Source organism: Ascaphus truei, chromosome 3 (genome assembly GCF_040206685.1).
Source record: "Ascaphus truei isolate aAscTru1 chromosome 3, aAscTru1.hap1, whole genome shotgun sequence".
Lineage (NCBI taxonomy): Eukaryota > Metazoa > Chordata > Amphibia > Anura > Ascaphidae > Ascaphus > Ascaphus truei.
The window spans coordinates 102,768,482-102,792,221 of NC_134485.1; the positions used below are offsets into that span (position 1 = coordinate 102,768,482).

General features: G+C 46.8%; 1 protein-coding gene across 5 annotated transcripts in view; it reads left to right on the forward strand.

Moving 5' to 3' along the window:
• The first annotated feature begins 2,777 nt into the window (after window positions 1-2,777).
• Window positions 2,778-23,740, forward strand: part of LOC142491687 (P2Y purinoceptor 8-like) — an 82,048-nt gene continuing 61,085 nt past the window's right edge. For 2 of the 5 annotated variants that reach the window (XM_075594612.1, XM_075594611.1), the window contains exons 1-2: window positions 2,778-2,919; window positions 8,405-8,505. The gene's annotated coding sequence lies outside the window, so the exon portion shown is untranslated. The remainder of the gene's footprint in view (window positions 2,920-8,404; window positions 8,506-23,740) is intronic. The other 3 variants (XM_075594614.1, XM_075594613.1, XM_075594615.1) reach the window with 2 other exon arrangements.

The following is a 23,740-nucleotide window of genomic DNA, read 5'->3' on the forward strand; positions in this document are numbered from 1 at the left end:
TGCGGCCAGTACGATGTCTTTTGGGGGAGGGTCAACTGCTTCCTTTAAGTCTGAAACATCAGGGGTATCTTCAACGGTGACGTCTGAGTCTGATTCTGCGGCACAGGCTGTGCCTGAAGCGCGGGTATTGCCTAGGTGGGGCCCTATGTTCCAGGGGTACGTCCCGTATATGTACAGAACCAGGTTCCTACTCACCATTGGGGACATAGTTGACCATTGGTGGGAGAAAGGGGAGTTCTCCGGAGAGGAGACTGCCGAGGTTATAAGGAGAAGAGAACAGGAGATAAAGTTAGGTGTTATAGAACCCACGGGTCAGTTGTTAACTTTTATGAGACACCCACTCAGGAACCTTTATTCTGGGTGTTACCAGAACAGGCCTGCGGTCGTAAAAATCAGCAGGGTTGAGAGATTAGTGGTTCAAAGATACAGACAACCTCATGGGTTTGAGTATCCATATGTTCCCGAGCCCATTATGCGGGAGATTGAGACAAAGACCGGTGGCTAGAGGATGCCATATATATCACCTCTAAATGCCACCATTCTATCTTTCAATCAGATCGAATGACATACCTAATGAGAGAATTGCGAGTGGGCCGATCCATTTACATGGACAGGGTAGAGTACCTGTCCGAGAGAAACTTCAAGAGGATGTTTTCGGTAACGGTTTCTGATTATACGGGTAAGCTTGTTTAAAAGCCTGATCCGTCCCACTATTATTGAGGGGGTATAAGGTTCTCCATGATGGGAGTAAACAGTAATACTTCATTTAAGGTGTACAGTATGAGATCAACTGCCAAGTATTGAGTGTGTTAACAAAATGTTGTTATGTATTTACAGGTTGTTCATCTGAAGTATGGTACCACTAAATTCAGCTCCAATTGGGGACATTGGATTTCCACCAGGGGGAGAGTGTAGCCATATCTGGTTTGGCTACTAATCTGCCTTCCTTGGCACAAAGGCCCTGGTAACAGTGCAGGCAGTGTCCGGAATAATTCAGGGTTTTCCCCATCAGCAGCAGCTCCCTTGAGTGATAGGGGAGGAGGTGGGCTGAGGCCTGTGTTCTGCTCAATAAGGGGCTCAGACCTTGGACCTTCCCCCTTGGTACTTAAGGGGCTGCACATGTAAATTTAGGCAGTTATCTCTACCTCTTGAGAGAGACTGGTATCACACAGAGGAGTTCAGGGCTTTGGCCCCTGTCCCCTCCCCTTGGGGAGTGGGAGTGAATACCATACCTCTGACTCTAACACGGAGTCAGGCAAGAGCAAGGACCACCCTTGGTGCCCAAGCCAGGGGTGCGAGTCCAGGGACCATCCGGAGGCTGGAGGCTTAGTGTGTGCTGTGTTCCAGTATATGCTGTATTGCTGTATGCAGAAAATATACTCCTGCCTCATGAGTGCAATCTATCAGGGGGAGTAGTGTGAGTTCTCCTGCAGGGATTGCCTTCACATGCAAGAAATGGAGGCACTGACACCAACGAGATAAAGAACTACCATCTGCCCCAGAATCCAGTCCTGATGTCCCCACTACCACCAACGGACAACTCAGTATCCTGTAAGCCAGCAGGTACCAGCACTGACAACTGGTAGCAGGGCAAAACTACCAGAGGGTGGGAGAAACACCGCTACATTTCATCAAGATGATTATCTCATCAAGACGACGGTATCCTATCCTGCACAAAAACAAAAACTGCAACAATACAATTAGTAAAATCCTTCAGTAATTCAACAGTGAACATTTTTTTATATTATTGCATGTGACATACTGTAACGCTCGGCCTGCCCACAAGCCAGACGAGACCCCGGGACTGAGGTGGAAAGGACAAATACCACACACCTAACAGTAAATGGGGGCGCGGCCGGAGTGTGGACTAGTGTAGCTGGTCCAGGGAACAAAAATATAAAGAGTTCAGTACTTGCCAAATCCAGCATAGAAGGGTAAAGTCCGTAAACCAATGGTCAAGGTGTTGGGAGAGCAGCGTGGTAGAGTGTCTGTAAGCCTGGGTCGTGGAGAGGAGAGAGCTGCTCATAGAGGTCCGTTAGCCGAGTCCAAGGGATATAGAAGACTGCGAGGTAGAGAGGCCAAAGCCAAATCCAAGGGGGTCCAGAGAGCAGCGTGGTCGAAGTCCAAAGCCAAGGTCAAAATCCAGGGAGGTCAGCAGAGAATCCAGGAACAGGAACAGGGACTGAAAGACAAGAGAGCCCAGCAGAAGCAGACAGCACCAAGGTACAGAAGCTATGCAGAGCACTGTGGTAATGGTGAGAGCAGGCTAAATAGTGGGCTGGGACCTATCAGGGGAAAGGGAGGAGCCCTGATAGGGGAGAGGAGCCTGTGGGCGGACCTGGTGGAGCAGGGGCAGGAAAGCGTGCCGATGCGCGTGCCGTAATGGAGGAGGCGGGATCAGGCTCCTGGCACCATGAAATGGAAGCCTGGGTCCGCCCGCGCCCGTAAGGGTGACGCGCGCGACCCGGAAGTGAGGAGACGGTCGTGGGGGAGATGCCGAGGGCCGGGGAACGCCGCCGGGGTTTAGAGGCAGCGGGGAAGAGAGGTAAGGGAGCGCCGATAGCAGGAGTCCCCGCAGCGCGGGTCCTGACACATATTGTATCTGTGTTTTTAACATAATTTTCTACATTCTAAACTAACAATGTGCCATTCTTGATTAATATCAAATTCCAACTACAGTATGCATCTGGTTTGGCTATTAAATGTGTGTCTGAAAGAATAGGAAACGTGGTTGATTAGAATACTACTTCTGAAACGGTCTTTTCCGTCTTACAACCCCGCCTATCAACATGCCAAAAAAACTGAGAAACAGTTCAGTTGCAGAAACTTAATTTAATTTCCTGTCACTCCTCTAATAATCGCTCTAACTTGATGACAACATGACAAGGCTCTCTGAGACCATAACGTGCTTCAAAGTGGGTAAGCAATGTCCGAAATTCAGCCTTTACTTTATATGCAGGCTGTTTATAGTGTAATATTGTCATTTTAGAACAATTGCATTATTATACTGTAGTGGAAATGTTGCTTCCTCATTTATTTGTTTTGCTACATGAATTTCTTTTTAACATACAGAGTGCTTCTTCTTACGTCTGTAATGTTCTGAACTGATTAACTAATGGTGAAAATACTCTTCAGATTTGTTTCTATTGCCTTGAGGGTCTAGCAGCCTTTTTATCTCAGTTTAATACCAACTGACCATCAATGTAAATATTATATTATATTTAATGAAAAGATATGCATGGCAAACCTATTTTTTATTCAGAAGTATAAATGTAATAAACCTCACCAATGTTAGTTATTACAGCAAAGATTAAATATTAATTCTCAATAGAATATATAGTATGCATAGTATAAGTTAAGGATTTCAAAGGCTTATTTTTGAATTTAGCACTTAGGGTCTATCTCAGTCAAAACCTCAATATATTTTATTTTTTTAGGTGATATCTGACAAATCTGTTTAATCTATCACGCAAGACTGGAAAATGTGTATGTTTGGTATTGCATCCCTTCTTTGCTCTTGAAAATAGTGTGCAGCCTTTTTGACATGTAGTTTGACGTGAATGTATTGTTTTGCAAACAGTTTCTGTTCTTTTTTTCTGTTTTATGTGAAGATTATTTTGATGATAATGTATCAAAGCAGCAACGTGTTTAAGGATACGTACATTGAAAATGAGCCTGCTGCTGTAATGAATATGTGACTAAAAACTTTCAACCATCAAAATCTAATTTTGCTTCCAACAGGCTATTTTTTTTTAACATTTATTGAAGATTCATCATCTTCCACGCTTGTTGAGCTACTGCTGGATATTTATCCTGTTTATACTGATAGAGAGATGTGGATTCTTATGCTTATAGATCCTTATATATCCCAATGTCACTTAACCTTCCCCAAACAGTTATATAGGGACACACCATGGGAAATTACCCACCTGGTGATTATTACTGTGGGGTAACAGGGAATATGTTGTCAACACAAAAAAAACAACACATGGTAGAACTGCCCAGTAATGATTTCCGTTGTTGGGAGTACTATAACATTTGTGCAAGGTAGGGTCATTTTCAAGGTAACCAGAAGTATATACGTGCTACTGTATAACTATGTAGTGCAGAATGCATACTTCATTCGCAGTTATTTGATGTCTAGACTATAAGACTTAGGCGATAGTGCATTAAGATAAAGATGCTCCCTTGTGGTTATGGACGTTGGTTGTTCGATAAAAGTTAACTTTCACCCTGTTAATGAACTTCCTTTATTTTGACTTTGAAGACCATGAAGCCATTAAGTATCAGCACTGGACATGTTTGCAAAACATTAAAGAGTTTAGTTCCTTTTTCCTTGATACTGTTATCCCCTCCAAAACCAAATCAGTGCATTCACACAGTCATAAAAGCCATTTATGAAAGTGTAACTATTGGTGTTTATACAAGAGAGGTGCCTAATGCTCTCCTAATACTATTAGGTACAGTAGTGGTTAATAGGTGCACAAGGGATACATGAATGTATACAGAAAAAGGTTGAAAGAGTCAACCAACAAAGACACCTGACTGCACTCAATATTAACCAAAAAATAACATCTGGCGTTGTGGCTGGAAATATTCAATCCGTGGGACAATTAAATCCCATATAGCCACACCAATATCATAAATACACGTTCTGAAAAGGCCTTACCCGGCGATTTCTTTAATCTGCAGAGAGAGCTGCTCAGAGAGAGCCGCTGCTCAGAGAGAGCCGCTGCTCCCTGCGCAAATCTCGCCCGAAACATGTTTTTTTAATAAAAAAATGTAATACTAGTGTAGATGAACAGGGGGGTCTCCAGGAGCAGAACCGCGTTGATTTGACGTCCGGGGACCCCTTGCTTCACGAGATAAAGGCCCCGTTATGGAGTGCCGGTATCTCCTATGCATTTTATTCCCATGATCACATGACGCGAGACATTTAAATGCATAGGCGATACCGGCACCCCATAACGGGGTCTGTTCCGGAGATACATACACTAGTATGAAAATGTATATTAAAACACCTGCAACCCACAATAAACATTAACAGCACAACACTAATACCCACCTCCTCTACCCCCACATGATTGATACCAGAGACCGCGGGTGTCCGGGGGTCCTCAGGTGGTCCTCGCGGGTGCTTGCGGGCCCTCGGGTAGTCCCTGTGGGTGTCCGGGGGTCCTCAGGTGGTGTCCGGGGGGCCTCGGGTGGTCCCTGTGGGTGTCTGTGGGCCCTCAGGTGGTCCCTGCAGGTGTCTGTGGGCCCTCGGGTGGTTCACGCAGGTCCCCGCTGGCCTGCGGTACAAATCCTGTGTCCACATTTTTTTTGCAATACATAGAAATAAATACACCCCCCTCAACACATACTACTGTAATGGGCAAAATAACTATTATCCAGATATGGATTCAAGCTCATTTGCCCATTATAAAATCAAACATTAGCCTGCCAGCATAAATAAAGAAAATAAAACTTTTTACTTACCCCTGCCATCATGAAGAGTGTCCTCATCAGCATACTCCAGGTCCATGTCCTCCAGAAAGAATACAAAAAAATACAATCTAATGGCCCCTAACCCCTTAATCACCCTAGCAGTTAATAACCGCTATAGTAATTAAGGGGTTAACCCACCCTCCCCTGCTACCCACCCAGAAGGCCTAACCACCCACCCCGGGCCCACTATACCCACCCTCTACCCATTGATTGGCATAGTGGTACATCATACCCATATAATTGGTCATGATAAGCCACTATAGCTATAGTAAGAAGCAGTGATAAATTAGAGCTCATAGGGTAAATAAATAAAATCACCTCTAATTAGTCACAGTGCCATGTGGTGCTTCTCTGCATCAAGTCTCACTGGGATCTCATCATGAGTAACAAATACCCTTGATGCACTACACAACCAAATGCTGCTTCCTTAAGCTTAGTCCCCGCTGGCGCTGAGCGCGCTCATGCTTGGAGAGCGCTCCAAGCATGAGAGCTGAGTGCCCTGACATTTGCGCATGCGCACGGGGGGGGGGGTCATGGAGCGCATGGGAAAGTATATCTTTTTTTGTTTACCTAATCGCCGAGCGCGGGTGAGCGTGTGTGCCCACGCACGAGCGCCGTATGCACCGCGTGAGCAGGGACTTACATATATCTATATATGTAAGTAACCGCCGCAAGCACCGCCCGCTCAGCGCCAGCGGGGACTCAGCCTTAGAGGGACTCAAATTTGGATAATGTGGGGTGATTTGGGTTGCCAGGTGCCTTCTCCAAAATTACTGGACACAATGGTGATAAGTGCGATGTGCTCAAGAAAAGTCGTTGGGGAGGTATGTTATTTGTAAATTATCTGACCACTACGTCATTTTTTCTAAATTTCTCTCTACATATGCACCAATTTGCACCATTTCGTATTCAATTTTGTAAAAAAACATTCTGGGACGGTGCGCACTCCCCAGAATTTGTGTATGATAGAATATGAAATGGTGCAAATTGTTGCATACGTGGAGACAAATTTAGAAAGAATGATGTAACGGTCAGATTATTTATAAATAACATACCTGCAATCATACTATCACCCCCACCCTTCCCTCATCCTCTCAGCCCCCATCTCCTCACCTCATCATATCTCACCTCCCCCCTCTGAATTTCTCTCCCACCCATCCTCTCATTTTATCTCCCCCATCCCTCTCATTTTTTCTCCTCCCATCCCTCTCATTTTCTCTCCCCCATCCCTCTCATTTTCTCTCCCCCATCCCTCTCATTTTGTCTCCCCATCCCTCTCATTTTCTCTCCCCCATCCCTCTCATTTTCTTTCCCCCATCCCTCTCATTTTCTTTCCCCCATCCCTCTCATTTTCTTTCCCCCCATCCCTCTCATTTTCTCCCCCCCCCCATGCCTCTTATTTTCTCTCTCACCCATCCCTCTCATGTTGTCTTTCCCCCAACCCTCTCATTTTCTCTCTCCCCCAATTCCCTCTTATGATCTCCTCCTCCATCCATCTCATGTACTCTCTCCCTCATCCCTCTAATTTTCTCTATCCCCACTCCTCTCATTTTCTCCCCCCCACTCATTAATCTTATTTTCTCCTCCTATCCCTCTCCTTTTCTCTCCCCCCCCATCCCTCTCATTTTCTCTCCCCCCATCCCTCTCATTTTCTCTCCCCCCATTACTCTCATTTACTCTCCCCCCAACAGAACGACCACAACCACAGAACCACAGAACACAAATGGTGTTAAAAAAAAAAAAAAAAAAAAAAAACAAGTAGAAATTTATGCTGCTTGCTCAATTTCTCAATTTCTATTTACTGTACACTGTTTGAACTAAGTGTTCGTCCATTGTAGGATTACCGCTATCTTATCACAATGAACCCCAGATTCAAGTGATATTCATTTCTGATATACAAGCATTTTTCAGAGCTTAAAATGGCTGCGGATAGAAAACTGCTGGTGAGCCAATTGATAACTATGATCTGTTAGGTTTCTGACTGGCTCAGATGCAGCAGCCATACTTGAAGAGGGCAAATGTAGAAATAAATAGATTTTTCAACTAGGGGGCTTCTTTATGTAGGAGCAGTGAAATTTAGAATAGCTAATAGGGGGGGGGATTGTAATGAAGGGGATGTCTATTTAAGGTCATACCATAAATATGAAACTTAACTCAGTTCTAAATTACAAAGTAAATGGTTCAGTTCAAAGCATCAGTCTCTTACTTGAATGGTTCAAAGCTAATTTTCTTGTTGTGTTATTCTGCGGGCACAGTAAGCTGTCACAACACTCCAGCAGTGTAAAAAGGTGTTTCGCGGGACCGCTGATACTTTTAACAAACGTGTTCTGCCGCAAACCCAGTGTGAGAACTAGAGAACGGTGGGCACCAATGCAAGAATATATTTGGTTACCTCTAACCCCAGAATTCATAGAGGAGCATCACATGACTACCAAGGAATGGGCCACCTTAGGGCACTGAGATTCAGTGCATTATATGTGCTGTGCTGCACCAACTGCTTCAAACATGCACATTTTGGAACCTGCATTGCATATTTGCTAAATTTGATTTTGATTTTTTTATTGTTATATTTTTGGACCAGACTTGGAAAAGTTACAAACATTCACTATACTTTAAAACGCCTTACATGACTGAATGTTTAAACTAAAAATTGCCAAGCAACTGCATGGAATTGGGTCTTTCACCCTGGGTCCACACCTTTCATATTAAACAAAGCATGTGCATAATGTGCAACCATTTAGCACAAAATGCAATGATCTGCCATACAATAAGTGAAAATATACAAACAGGGAAGATATATTTGTCAGTTATTAGGCACCATAACAGTTGTCAATGGTAACCCCCAAAATGAGAAACTTGAAATGAATTTCCCATTCAATCACTATCAAATAACATTATATTATAAACTGTATTGCAGTGATTCGGGGTGGAAACCTATTGTACCCAACGACCTGGAGGTCAAACTCTACCTGACCATAAGCAAATGGACATTTAGTTGTGTTGCTGGAGTTACTAAAGGTATGGTACGATTTTGTGTTCTTTATTATCATAGTAACAGTAAGCTCCAAGGAACACGCCACACTTCCTGACAGTTAGAACTCGTTCTATGTTAGAGGATATTGCCATCATTACACTGGCACATTTAAACTTTCAGGAAGTGCCCTGTCTCTGTGTAGTTATCAGCTGGCTAAGGCTAAAGCTGCGGTCCCAGTCATGACTGTGATACGCGCGCCCGGCGGGGGAGGGCGGCGCGTGCACAGCGCTAACCGCGATCTACGGTCTCCAGGAGAGAGGGAGCTTGCGATGGGAGGGGGCGTGGTCGGGGATTTGCGGGGGCGTGGCCATCACGTCACGCGGCTGGTTCGCCCTCATTGGGTGAACCGCCGGTGGGGGCGTGGCCACGCCTCCGTCGCAATGTTTAAACTCAATTTCATTGAGTTGTAAAAAACCTTGCAGTACGGCGCGGCTGCACCTTCAGCGTGAAGGTGACTACTGGGCCCAGCCCCATTGATAGGCAGTGCTTACACGCACAGCGCACACTGCGCCGCACGCTGTGGCAGTTACTGGGACCGAAGCCTAAGGTACCAGTGCCTCCGCTGCATGCGCGCCCGTAAGGCTGGCGGCGCGTGCAGCCGATTCCCCGGTCCTGCAGTGAGGAAGAGGGGGGGGCGTGGCGGGGGAGTGACGTCACCCGGCAGGTTCGCCCTCATTGGCTGAACCGCCGTGGGGCGTGGCCTAGCGCTCCATCGCGAGTCCTGCTCTCAATTCTATTGAGAGCAGGAGAAACTCTCGCCACAGCGCTGCGGCCCCCCCTCGCAGCGGGCCCGGCGCCATTGAGGGGAGGGTTCTCGTCCCTGCAGCGTCCGCCACAGCGAGCGCTGCAGTAGCAAGCGGGACCAAAGCCTAAGGCCTGGGACATAGTAGGATGAGCCTTGCTGAGCCGTGCTGAGCCACGCTGAGCAGATGCACTTACCCCCTGCATCTGTCATCAGTGCGGCTTTAGCAGCCACTTCCGCATGCGTGCGTATGCGTGCCGAGGCTGAGAAAATTTGCCGAGAAAGGCAAGTTTAAAATTTGCCGCTCGGGGAAGCGGAGGAGCGGTCACGTGACCGCTCACATCCAATGGGAGCGAGGGACTAGCCCCGCCTCCCGCTCCGTCTCCTGACACGCCTCCGCTCCGCATCTGCTCCGCCTCCGCCCCGCCACCAGAGCGCGCTCACTGCCTCGCCTGCCAGGACAGAAAAAAGCACCATTTTGAGCAGGCGAGGCAGAGCAGAAGCTCTGATCAGCGCGGCCCGAGGCACCATGCCCGAGGCCTAAGAGTTAGAGCTTTATATCTAACTTTTAAGCTACAAAATCACACAACATTTCTAATGCACAACACATTTTCGGTAAGTGGTTCCAACATGTTTTTTTTTGGCATCATCAATGTGTTATCATTCGTCACCAGAAATGACCACAGTCTGTGAATCCAGCAAATTCTAGACACCTTTGTGGATGCTCAAAAATATTTGATCATTTTTCCTTCATCCTAATAGTAGTACCAGCAAATTTTCACCTGCATACCTATATTTACATATCTGTGACTCATTCACAATGTCGGATATGTCACAATATTAAATGGTGCATGTGGTTAAAGCAATATATCCATTACTACAAAGTAATTTATATTATATGAATTTCATATCTCTGTGAATAAAACTTTATGAAAGAATGACCTGCGGTTTAAGGAGAAATGTGTTACAGACTTCACTGAATGGTTAACATATACGTCTATATTTCCTAACCAGTGCTATTCCATTAGACACCTCCAAGAGCTGGAAGATGCCTAAGGCTACGCTTATAGTACTGGCTACAGCGACGGTGATGCGACCCATGACGTCACACGTCGCCATAGCGAAAGTTGCACTCGTGTGTGCGATGTCTCTGGCGGCAAGGGGCTATGTGATTGGCTGCTGCCAGTCACATGGTGCGGCTGTCTCTGTAAATCGCAAAAAAATTTGACCACAGCGATTTTGGTCGCTGTGATTTCACACATCGCCGTCGCACCCACTATGGGCGGTCGCTATGGACTACATTGAGTTGCTTTGCGGCTGCACACTGCCACTGTAGCCAGGACTATAAGCGCAGCCTTAGTTATCAAAGTATCCCAGGTGCAAAACCAGGGCAATCCGGTGCAAAAACACCGCACCGATGTTATCACTCAAAAAAACCCAATTGGCTTAAATGGTGCAGTGTTTTTCTGGCAGTTTTGCCGCTGAGAGACTTTAGTAACGTCTCATGTAATTGAATAGACTATATGATCTCTTCCTGCACAGGAAGGTGTCTTATTGCAAAACCCCACTTAGTAAATATGTCCAATAATATTTCCCTGTGTAGTTTTGACTGGTTCAGTTCCCATGTGCTGTTAATCATTCCAGTAATTATTACAAAGATTTCATACGCTCAAGATTGCCCAGCTTTCCGTGGCCGTTGCTCTGAAGCAACATCCTCGTGTAATTTCCTGATTCATGTATTACTACTGGTTTCCTTTATGTACTAAAGCTACTAAACCACGCACCAGAAAACCGTTTGGGCACCTGGGGCAAAAGTTGTGGCTATTCTTGTCTGAAACAGAAAAGCTGTTTGCCATATAAAAGTACAAATAGGGAAGAAATATTAGGTACAATAATAGACATGCAGTACAACATACTGGTTCATATGTTATATGTCTATTACCTAATTCCTCGATTTATGTTCACTAGTGTATCATACTAATGTAACTAATGTGAAATGAGGATCAGATGGGCGATGTGCACATTTCCCAGTGGCTGCAATATTTTTCTTGTATTGGTGTGTTTCATACAGTACCCGTGTCTTTTATTAGGCTTTCTTATATAGTGGTCACACACAAGAGTATTTGACCATTTTTACTAGTGAGTCACACCTAAAACACGATCATTTCACTTTTCCATCACTTTTTGAGCAGAATTAATACATTTCCTTTTTTGCAAATCATAGATTAGTGCTGTTTGTTATTCCATTTGGGGGGGGAGGGGTTGCACGTAACTAAAGCATAGTATTATCGTAGTAGAAAATAGTAATAAATATAATATAGATCATTATACAGTAAAAGGTCCAGCTACTATAAACCAAGCAATCTAAAGTAAATTGCATTTTAAACGTAAGTGGTAACACGTGTATAGAGAAGAGACCATTTTTTTGTGCATTTGTTTTTACAACATTGATTATACAGTAGCCATAATTCTGCCCTACAATTATTAGTTTTATTTTTCTCCACATTATTATTGTACAATCCTGTACCTGCTTATAAAATGCAGATTATCTTAAAATGGTGATAGGGAGCCTCAAGATAGTGGGTCATGGAGGGAAGGGAGTAAATAATTGTCTACTTCTTTTTCCCAGTTGTTTACTGCATTTCATGTTTAAGTGATAATCCCCGAGGAACAGGGAATTTACTGGCCAAAAATGCCCTGGATAGAAAAGTTGAAGGCCCGAGGCAAAGTGCAGAAGACGATTTCTCCCATACACTATATAAGTGTGAACAGCCCATTTTAATTGCATTATTGTAAGTGCACACATTATATTTTAAACATAGAGCATTTTTGTACCTAGCTGATCTGTGCTATGGAGTTTCTCTCTCTCTTTTTCATGGGGGTCTTATCCGGTTGAACACTGTGAACCCTGCTGAGTTCTACCACACCTGTCTTTGGAGTGATAGTCACTGACTACCTGCTACCTGATACCACACCTGTCGGGGAGAGATGTTAATCCCCCTACACACTGCTTGATTATATCTTACGTTTTGTAAGTAGGCCTTCTAAAAGAGCCAAGACTTCATCATCACATTTACTGAATATAAGAACCTCTACACTTAGAGTATCTCTGTGTTTTTTGTTTCTCCTTTATGCTCCTCCTGGAATCTGAGAACCAATTTCATGTTTAATTCCCACATGGTGTGAGGGGTGTGTGTGTGTGTGTGTGTGTGTGTGTGTGTCTGTTAGCAATAAAGCATTGAATGTTTAAAAAAAAAAAAAAAGGAGATGTTTTTAAATCGGGAGCCACACTCAGACCGCGTTATTAGCAGATCCGCATTGTAGCGGATCACGCTATAACGGGGTTGAGCTATATATATATACAGGTGGGGACAGGTGGGGACAGGTGGGGACAGCCAGGACTGCTGTCCCGGGCCCGGCCAGGCAAGGGGCCCACATCCCTGGCTGCTCGGTATCATTTGTCCATCCCCTCCCTTACCTACTGCAGGACTGAAGAGCCCTCCCCTTCCCTCAGCACTGCCCATCTGTCCCTAGCTTAGGCCCCCGCGGGCCTACAGCGCTCTCCTGTGTACTGGCCATGTGTCTCTAGCAGGCTCTGGCAAGGTGGCCAGGTAAGCCCACATGCCACAGGGTCCCCTAATACCACCATCCCAAGATGCTTATCCCATAAGGTGTGTGTGTGAATTTTTTTTGTTTTTTTTGGGGGGGGGGGGGGTATTTTGTGTATGTGTGTGTGTGTGTCTGTATTTGGGGAGGGGGGCCATTGTGTGTGTCTGTGTTTGGGGAGGGGGGCCTATAGTGTGTGTGTCTGGGAGATTATTGTGTGTGTATTTAGGGAGTGGGACATTTAGGGTGTGTGTGTGTATGTGGGGAGGGGGGCATATTGTGTATCTGTCTGTCTGTCTGAATTTGGAGAGGGGGGCCTATTGTGTGTGTCTTTATTTGGGGATGTAGTGTAGGTAGAGAGTGCTTCTCTGTCTGAAGTGCATTGTATCAAGGATGAGGCAGTGTAAAACAGAAAGGCCTTGCTGGGGCAAATAGCAGGCAGGTACTCACTCAGAGTCCAGGGTAAAGGAAGTGAGGAGCAAGGGTCACACTAAAAGGGAAGTGAGACTATACTAACTGTCAGCAAGGAGAATAGGAGATTGCAGGCAACCAACACAGGCTGTGTAAACAACATGTAACAATAATGTTGCCTTTTCACATGCAGCTAGCTGCTGGGACAGGGAAAATAACAGGCAGCTAAACTAGGGAGATATGAATCCCATGAGCTGCAAAGGGGGACAGAGAAATGTGGAATCTAGTTCCAGGACACTCCCCGTCTGGTCTCTGGAGACAACTATATAATAAAATATGTGGAACATATATGCAATGCATAATGACAATACATAACATAGTATTCACAAAACAATGCGAAAGTCCATGTCCACACAACGATGTGATACCGGCCGGTATCACTGGCTTCAAAGTCCCTTGGCCAAGGTTCTTCGGCAAAGGATGCCAAGCTGATGCACCGGTCCAGGTTAGCTGGGTGCACCACAATGTCTTTTGCAAAAGTCTCTGGTCCTATTTCTTTTCAAACTTATGGAAGAACAGTCCTTTTGTCTCTGTAGTTTCACCTACAGAGTGCATCCCCTTGTAGGTATGCCAGTCGTGGTAGCCAGTCACTCTTATCACCTGGCGTTTGGCAGAAGGAGATGGCTTTTGGCTCCTTGCGGAAGCGGATCAACACTCCTGGAAGACTGGTTGTCAAGTCTGGTCCAGTGAAGAGGGCGTCGTTCAGGGAGACTCCCTGGTGCTGAGCGCTGGAGCTGAACACTGCCCGGATTTGATCAGGTTCCTGAGGGTGGTAGACCCCAGCTGATTGGAGGTACAAACGTTGTAGTCAGTGAAGGTGCTGGCTTTGCGTGGCCGCTAAAGAATGTCTTCTGGATAAAGGCCACAAAGTTATGTTTGGTCTCCGGTTTCCTTTGTAGGTCGCAGCGGAGCGAAGTGAGCCTAGAGATGGCATGTTCTTTGTTGTTTGGGAGGCGTCTTCGTGGTGAATGGAATGGTAGCGGGGTCACCCAACTGCCCGATCTGTCCTTGAAGAGCTCCTTATCCATTAACTTCTGGAATTCTCCATCTTCCATCGATGGTACTTGTTTGTTACCGTCCCTTGTTGTCTGGAACGCTGTACACCCTAGGTCATTGGAACGTTTCTCTTGCACGAGAACATCTCCATCTATTTTGACGATACTTCTTTGTGTCTCTTTGTTAACTGCCGTCAGGAGGTTGTTTTCTCCCTGGACATGACGAAGAACAGTCTTTTTTGTCCTTGTAAATCCCTTTGTGAAATGTCTCTGCGACTGTCCCTTTTTTGACGTGTGAGAGGACAGTCTTTTTGCCACTGTGGCTTCACCTGCAGGGCGTAATCTTTTGCGGCTATGCCAGCCGTGGCAGCTGGCTGCTTTGCCACTTGGTATTCTGCGGAGAGGAACAACTGTACGTCTTAGCTGTGCCATTGCTCGTGGGAGGACCGTCCGATTGTTTATTGTCTTTTGGACGATCCCTTTGTCGGTCACCTTTGGGAGGTTACTTTCTTCCTTCAGTGGAGTCGACTCAACATCCTTAGCTGTCTGGACTACTGAGCATCCTAGGCCATTGTCACATCCTTCTGATGCGAAGATGTTTTTGTTGGTCTCGGGAGTACGACCTTGTCTCTTCTCTTCACTTGGTCTTCCTGTCACTTGAAGATGGCCAAGACTTTGTTAAGAGAGGGATGTGTGTCCATATTCTGTTATCACCGTTCTGTGGGCGTTGACATAGTCAGGTTCGTGTCCTTTGTCAGTGCACATGTTGCCCACTATCACCCATCCTAGGTCGAGTCTTTGGGTGAATGGTGCGTTGTGGGGTCCGTTACGCTGCTTACGGACTTTGTGCACCCTCAAGATGTCCCTACCGAGCAGCAGCAAGATCTTGGCGCCTTGTTCTACCGGCGGGATATAGTTGACTATTCCTCTGAGGTGCGGGTGATGACGTGCCACGTTTGGTGTGGGAATCTCGTCCCTGTTTGCAGCCATGTAGTAGCACTCGATGAGGGTGGGGAGAGCTATCTTCACTCTGTTATCCACTGTAAGTATGACGTAGCCGCTTGCTCTTCTCCCTGTTGTCTCAGTTGACCCTGCACAGGTTCTGAGGGTGTAGAGTAAGGCATTGTCTTGTGAGTTGAATAAGTTGAAGTATTCCGTCTTCGCCAATGATCTGTTATTTTGATCGTCGAGGATTGCATACATCCGGATAGCCTTCTCAGGTTGTCCCTGGGGGTGCACTGCGACAAGGCATATTTTGGAGCAGGATATTTTGTCACTTCCTTTTCCGCAAACCTCGGTGCACTGAGACGTGACAGATGTTGGCTCTCCTTCTCCTTCCTCCCCGCCATGCTCCGCTATGGAGAATGGGTTGCTGAGTTGGTGGGGTGTCAGCGCCTCTGGATGTAGCGATGTTACGTGCGTGTCACTTTTGCACACTATACATTTGATGTCTTCTTTACAGTCTCTGGCTAGGTGAGTCGTGGAACCGCAGCACCTGAAGCAAACTCCGAATTCTCCGAGTAACTTCTTGCGTTCCTCTAGGGACTTCATCCTGAACCCAAAGCACCTGTTAAGTGGGTGTGGCTTCTTGTGTATGGGACATTCCCTGTTTGGGTCCCTTGGTTCCTCGTCTCCGGCGACCGACTGATCGGGAGTAGTTCGGGTCATGGTGGACACGTCCGTCCTGTGGACCGAGATGGGTGTTTGAATGTTACCGTATCTCGCCACTGGTCTCTCATTCCCCAGGATGCTTGCACTGTATGTGGCTTGTGCACCCAAGATGAAACTGGGATCGTTCCTTGTCCTTGCCGCTTCGCGGATGAAGATCAAGAAGAATGAGAATGGGGGGAAGGCGACTTGCTTCTCCTTTTTGTATTTGGAGCCTTGTGAAATCCATCTTTCTTGGAGGTTGTAAGGTAGCTTCTCCAAGATGGGTCTCACTCCGCGAGCCGAGTCTAGGACGTTGAGACCTGTCAAGGAATGGTCTGTTCTCACAGACTGCAGCTCCTGTAGCAGGTCCCCGAGTTCTAGTAACTTTGAGTAGTCTTTAGCTGTGATCTTGGGAAAGCTGTCGACTCTTTTGAAGAGCGCATCTTCGATTGCTTCGGGGCTGCCGTAACACTCTTCTAGCCTTTCCCATACTAGGTCAAGACCTACTTGGGGGTGGTTCGCATTTGCTGCCCTGAGTCTCTTCGCGTGTTACATGGATTCTTTCCCCAGCCATTTGGCTAGCAGTCTGAGTTCTTCCCTAGCTGAGACATCCAGGCTTTTCATTGCGTCCTTGAACACGAACTTCCACATACGGTAGTTCTCGGGACGGTCGTCAAAGTTGGTAAGTCCTGTTTGCACCAGGTTGCGCCGGATCATGTATTTGGCCATGTCTGTCAGGCCTGAGGCATCGGCGTGTTGGTCACGTTCTGAGGTAGTTGCTTGCAGGGTCCATGCGGTCACCTCTTTCTTGGCGTGGATGCGTGATGACTGCTGGTCAGTGTGAGGGGCTGTGTTTTCCCGTGTGGGTGTACCTGGATTGCGAGCCTGTTGTAGTGCATCCGTGTGCGCGCTGGCGTGTGGATCACTGTTGCGGCTGTGGCGGTCCCAGGTAGCGTGTACCTTAAAGGGAACAGCGTCTTCTCCACGTTGACTTAGCAAGTCTTCGGTGTCTGTGGAGTCACTCCCTTGGTGTTGAGATGGTGCGCTGGTGTTTACACTGAAGAGGCTCCTTACGTAGTCTTCGGTGCGTTGGACTGGATCCTCTGAGGCTATCCGTCTGTATGGTTGCTCCCCACCGTCCTGTTGAACAGCTGCTTCTAGGACTTCAGCTTGGGCTATGGCGGCGGCGGCTTCCTTCTCTTGATTAAGTGCCTCTAGTTCCGCCTCAAATTCGGCTTTCCTACGCGTAGTGTCTGCGGCAGTAGCGGTGGCAGTAGCTGCGACATTAGCGTCGGATGTCTGCTCCTCCTCTTCTATGCGCGCTCTTTCTGCCCTCACGGCTGCCTCTCTCCGACTATATACGGCCCTGGCACGTGCGGCCTCTGCGGTGGCTCGCGCCTTGGTAGTGCTTGCGCTGGACGCGTTGGATTGGACTGATTTTGCAGACCTTGATGAGTGCCTTGAGCTGGAGCGCTGCAATGCGGTCTCCAGGAGGAGATCTTGTCTCACGCTTTGCGCGTCTGTGATAGCGGTCCGCACGCGGCTGTCACGTGTAAGGTCAATGTTATTTTGTAAGTCTCTTTCTTGCAGGCTTTCGTCGGTGTTAGCTCTGGTCAAGTAGGTGATGTATGTCTCTGACAGCCCTTTGTAGCACTAGTGGTTAGACTTTATTTGAATAATTGCCTGCGCGAGCTGTTGTGCATTATCCCCAATGCTAACAACATTGCGTAACTCTAGTGCGGTTCTTTCCCAGGCCTTTTCTAACTTGGCGCGGTGCGCTTCAATGTCAGCCTCATATTTTTCGCGGGCCTTTTGTGTCAGTGTGACTATCCGTTTAGGCCTTGCGTCTGCCTGCGCCTGTTGCAGTTGCGCAGCGGTCTCTGTGTCTGAGTGATCACTCTCCTGCGTGATGTCTGGTGAGGATCTGAGTTCTGCCATGCAGTAGGTGAGTGTAGGCCTTTAGCCAGTGCGTGTGGTGTGCGGTGTGTTACCTGCGTCAGCGATGGGCGACTGTCTCAGATGATGCCGAGCGGTGTCCTGCAGCGTTCAGCGTAGGGGTAGCTGTACTCACAGGTGTCCGGTGGCTCTGACCCGTGTCCTGGCGGGTGTCCGGTGGCGTGGCCCTTGGTGGCGCTAGCCGTGGGGACGTAAGCAGGGGGTAGGTGAGATGTTAGCTCCTCACTATGGAGCTGTGCAGAGGGTGACTCAAACAGAAAAAGGCAATCAAGGTTCTGTGCAAGATGCACTGTCTGACTGCAGCGCTGCTGCCTTGTGTGAAGTTGCAGGCTCTGTGAGCAGTGTAAATCTGCTTGCTTGTTTGTAAGGCTGCAGGCAGTGTGCAGTTTGCTGTATAAAGTCTGCTGCCCTGTCTGGCAGTGTAACGCTGCTTGCTTGTCCTGGGGTGCAGAGACTATTCTGTATTAGCATAAAGTCTTTGAGTAGCAGCTCCTGTGTGATTCCCCAACACACGGTCTCTGGTTTACTTTCCTGGAACCAGGGTCACGAATGATGTATGAATAGTTCCAGTAAGCTTAACTCATGCCTTCCCTCTTTCAAAGCACAACAAGTCCTTTTGTCTTTCTTAGTTTTACTGAGGAAAAATCACAGGAAGAAAGATACTTGCAGATGTAGTGTAGGTAGAGAGTGCTTCCCTGTCTGAAGTGCAGTGTATCAAGGATGAGGCAGTGTAAAACAGAAAGGCCTTACTGGTGTAAATAGCAGGCAGGTACTCACTCAGAGTCCAGGGTGAAAAGGAAGTGAGGAGCAAGAGTCACACTAAAAGGGAAGTGAGACTATACTAACTGTCAGCATGGACAGGGGGGTAGGAATAGCCCACTCTCAGCTAGGAGAATAGGAGATTGCAGGCAACCAACACAGGCTGTGTAAACAACATGTAACAATAATGTTGCTTTTTCACATGCAGCTAGCTGCTGGGACAGGGAAAATAACAGGCAGCTAAACTAGGGAGATATGAGTCCCATGAGCTGCAAAGGGGGACAGAGAAATGTGGAATCTAGTTCCAGGACAGCACCTCTGCATGTTGTATTGGCGCAGTACGGCTTTGAACAGTTAATGTCCTGCAGCACGAGAATCACAAGATTATTACAAAAAAAGGAACATCTTTTGTTTTGCGCGCTATTTTTAGTGTGAGCCATGTGGAGATTAGACATATTTCCCAGCTGTGCATTATTATAGAAAAATGATCATCACATCAGTCTGCAGTGTAATGCAAACCATATTTCAGACAGAAACCTAAATCAATTAATACCAACTGCAAAATACAAAAAGAATACAGGCAATGATTTTAGAAAGCATTTATTTATCATCATGTGATTTCATCGATCACATACTCATTTGCATGTCCACCTCCTGAATCATGCTATCTGTAGCACTGTGTGATAATTGATAGAATATGAAAGGCTTGTTGAAACCTGTGTGTAACTTGTAGAACTTGTATGTACAGTATTGCAGAACAGGTCATGTATGTTATACTAATGTACAGTAAATCGGTAACTTGCTTTTCCTTGTAACTTTCTATGTTCAACATTGTACACCAGTCCAATGTACACCAGTCCAATGTACACCAGTCCAATGTACACCAGTCCAATGTACACCAGTCCACTGTATTATTTTCAGTACATCTGCTTTAGCTTTATTCCCTCAACTGCTGTCTCTATAACTTTCCCATGATACCACTTAGATTGCAAGCTCTCTGGGACAGGGATTTCATTTCCTATTGTCTGATTGTAACAGGGACTTATCACTGTTTGAGAGAAACTGCCTCTACATCCAGCAGTGTGCTGGTTATTTGCACACAGGCAATGAACCAGACCCCACCTGGCTGATTAGGACTCTTAGAAAAAGTCTGATGTGAGAAACAGGAGGGAGATTCCTTAGCTCACATTTGGGCTGATATAAGGAGAAAGGATTGCAGAGATTTCCTTAGCCCACAACTGGGCTGACCTGAGGAAAATAGGATGTCTTGATGCACACAAAAGTACTGTATGCTGACAGCAAGAAAAGGGGACAAGACCTCTATACCTGGACACAGAGAGTGCCATAGCACACAAGGATGCTGACCCAGGAGAACAGAGGGGCCTCCCCTACAGCTACAACAACAGAAACAGATGAGACTTTCTTGTTGTACTGTTGTGTGTGTGTATACATATATATACACACACACACACACACAAATATTACTTGTGAGCACATTCACATGTCTTAGACAGGTCTGCAACCCTGCTTTTCGCCATTATCACCTAGCATACAGTGCTTCCACTGCAGCATGAGATTCTGGGAAATGACATGCAAATGAGCACTTTTGAGGTCTTTTGTCTCAAGACCACATTAAATGGAAAACATTTAAGCCAATGCATCCTGCTTTAAACACAGCTTTTAAATATAGCCTGGGATGAAATGCAAAGCCAATAAACCCACTCACCGACAGAGTGTTTCGACCTTGTTTATATATATGTGTGTGTGTGTGTGTGTGTGTGTGTGTGTGTGTGTGTGTGTGTGTGTGTGTGTGTGTGTGTGTGTGTGTGTGTGTGTTAGGGTGGTAACCAGCTTAGCTACCCACCCAGTTAGAAAGGGCTGGAGTAAAGGTTTAGTTATTCTCTACAGTGGAGTAGGCCTTTATTTTGTTTGTTTTTGTATGTTATTTAACTGTTATTTTGTTAGCCATTTAATCCTGCCAGCTATTTCTTGACAGCGAGACACTAAACTAACTATCTCGGGTCACAGCAGGTGTCATTGCATGCACAGGCAGCTCAAGCTTAAAATATGTGATACTGTAAACAAATATTTGCAATAGAGGAAATGAGAAGGAGAACAGTACCCAAGGCAGGGGCACAGAGTAGAGTCATTTATGGAACTTGGTTTAAATCTGTTTTTTTACCTTTCAAACTAAAAAAAAAACTATTTGCAAATAAAAGCACACATCTTTATTGCACGTATTGTCTTCACCCACTATGATAGGGTTAGTAAAGATTACAAACATCGTTTGATTCACTGAAACTGTATGGATTTTGGTATTTCAGGTATCAATTGGAAGATAACGTTTCGTAGGGCTCACAAATGGCTGGTTTTGATCGGTGTTAAGTTGCAGCTTTCAGCATCAGTATATGAAGGCACTTTTTGTGAATTTAGCACTGCTCATGTCAATGAGAAACCTGGGGATCGGGTATACCGGGGAGGAAATATTTGGTGCAGTATTATATTGCAATGTATTCAAGTTTGTATCTCTAGTAGACACTGTTCTTAATTTGGTTTGCTTAGATGCAGTGCTGTTTACCCTTTTTTTTGTGTTAAGGAAACCTATCATCGAAATGCTCAAAGAACTAGATTGGTCATCCCTTGAGTCTAGGCGCAAAGTTCATCTTTCCTGTCTTGCCTTCAAATACTTTCTGGGCAAGCTACCCGCCTATCTGAACAAGCTCCTCACCCCTACCACACGCATCACTTATGATCTGAGATCTGACTCCAAAAGACTGTTCATGGCCCCACGGTTCAACAATGTATCCGTCTCCTTCTCTTACCATGTACCTCACAACTGGAACAATCTACCGGAGACTCTCACAGCCGCCACAAGTCTAAGTTCTTTCAAAACTAAGGCTGTCTCACATTTTAATCTGGTCTGTAACTGTTACATACAGTACGCCTATAACATATATTATATCTTACTATGCATGCAATGTCTTGTATATAATGTATAACCTTCCTCACTTAAAGCGGCAGTTCAGTCAATATCCTGCATGTGTGGTTTTTTTTAATAAATCAGTTCTGTAGTAAGAAAAAATACTTTTAGCATGTTCTGTTTTTAAAAAAACAACTTTGAAAGACCAATTTTCTTGTATTCTATTTTAACAACCATTTGCTAAGGCACTGCCCCTTCATGTCCTGTCACAAGCCCTGGCACACCCCTTTGTCAGCCCTGCCCTCCCTCTAGCACAGGGGTGGGGAACGTCCGCCCGGCTGTGTAAGGCCCGCTAAGTCATTTGGTCCGGCCCCCGGGAAGCAAGCCTGCAAGCATGATTTAAAAAAAAAAACTCCCCCTCTCCTGATTGGCTGCCCGTGCTGTCACTCTGCCAAGATTTTTTTTTTTGGCCCGCCTCTTCCTACAGCACTGCCCCCCTCCCTTCTCTCCTCCAGTAATGCCGGGCTCCTTAGGCTCCGCCCCTCTGTCCCTCCCTTTAGGCTCCGCGGGCCTGCCAGTCTCTCAGCTGCACTGGCTACCTATGCTGCTCCAGCAGCCCATCCACGGGCCCCAGGTAACCCACATGCCCCCTTATACCCTCTCCCAGGCACCTTACCCACCCCAAGGGGGGAGAGGCCTTATTTTTGTGTGTATTTGCAGAGGTGGGCTTATTGTGTGTGTGTGTGTCACTGTCACTGTGTGTCACTGTCACTGTGTGTGTGTGTCTCACTGTCACTGTGTGTGTGTGTGTGTCTCTGTGTGTGTGTCACTCTGTGTCACGGTCACTGTGTTTGTGTGTCACTGTCTGTGTGTGGCAGCAGCCGCCTGAGGTGATTAAGGACCTGAGTATCACCAGGGCGGCGCGGGTAAGCAGCGCTCCAGGGGGGAGAGGGTATAAGAGGAGTGGGGGATGAGGGGGGGAGAGGGTATAAGAGGAGTGGAGGATGAGGGGGGGAGAGGGTATAAGAGGAGTGGGGGATGAGGGAGGGGAGGGGTATAAGAGGCTTGGGGGATAGAAGAACGAGTCTGCGGTGGGAGAGACACCTCACTACCGCCTCTCCCCCTCCTCCTCACACCGGGCAGCAGTTGTGGAGGGTACCTGCTCTGATCCCCCCCCTGCTCCGCCCCATGCACTTTCACGGCCCTCCTCTCCACACCGGGTAGCAGTTGCGGAGAAGGGCACCTGCTCCGATCCCCCCTGCTCAGATTCCCCACACCCCTTGCGCACTTACACGGTCCTCCTTCTCCCCACACCGAGCAGCAGTTGCAGAGGGCACCTGCTCCAATCCCCCCGATCAGATTTCCCTCCCCCTGTGTGTGTCTGAGAGAGAGAGAGTGAGTGTGAGTGTGAGTGTGAGTGTGAGTGTGAGTGTGAGTGTGTGTGTGTGTGTGTGTGTGTGTGTGTGTGTGTGTGTCTGAGAGAGAGTGTGTCTGAGAGAGAGTGTGTCTGAGAGAGAGTGTGTCTGAGAGAGAGTGTGTCTGAGAGAGAGTGTGTCTGAGAGAGAGTGTGTCTGAGAGAGTGTGTCTCTGAGAGAGAGAGTGTGTCTCTGAGAGAGAGAGTGTGTCTCTGAGAGAGAGAGTGTGTCTCTCAGAGAGAGAGTGTGTCTCTCAGAGAGAGAGTGTGTCTTTGAGAGAGAGTGTGTCTGAGAGAGAGAGAGTGTGTCTGAGAGAGAGAGTGTGTCTGAGAGAGAGAGTGTGTCTGAGAGAGAGAGTGTGTCTGAGAGAGAGAGTGTGTGTGTGTCTGAGAGAGAGAGTGTGTCTGAGAGAGAGAGAGAGAGTGTGTCTGAGAGAGAGAGTGTGTCTGAGAGAGAGAGTGTGTCTGAGAGAGAGAATGTGTCAGAGAGAGAGAGTGTGTCTGAGAGAGAGAGAGAGAGAGAGTGTGTGTGAGAGAGAGAGTGTGTCAGAGAGAGAGAGTGTGTGAGAGAGATAGTGTGTCTGAGAGAGAGAGAGTGTGTCTGAGAGAGAGAGTGTGTCTGAGAGAGAGAGTGTGTCTGAGAGAGAGAGTGTGTCTGAGAGAGAGTGTGTCTGAGAGAGAGTGTGTCTGAGAGAGAGTGTGTGTC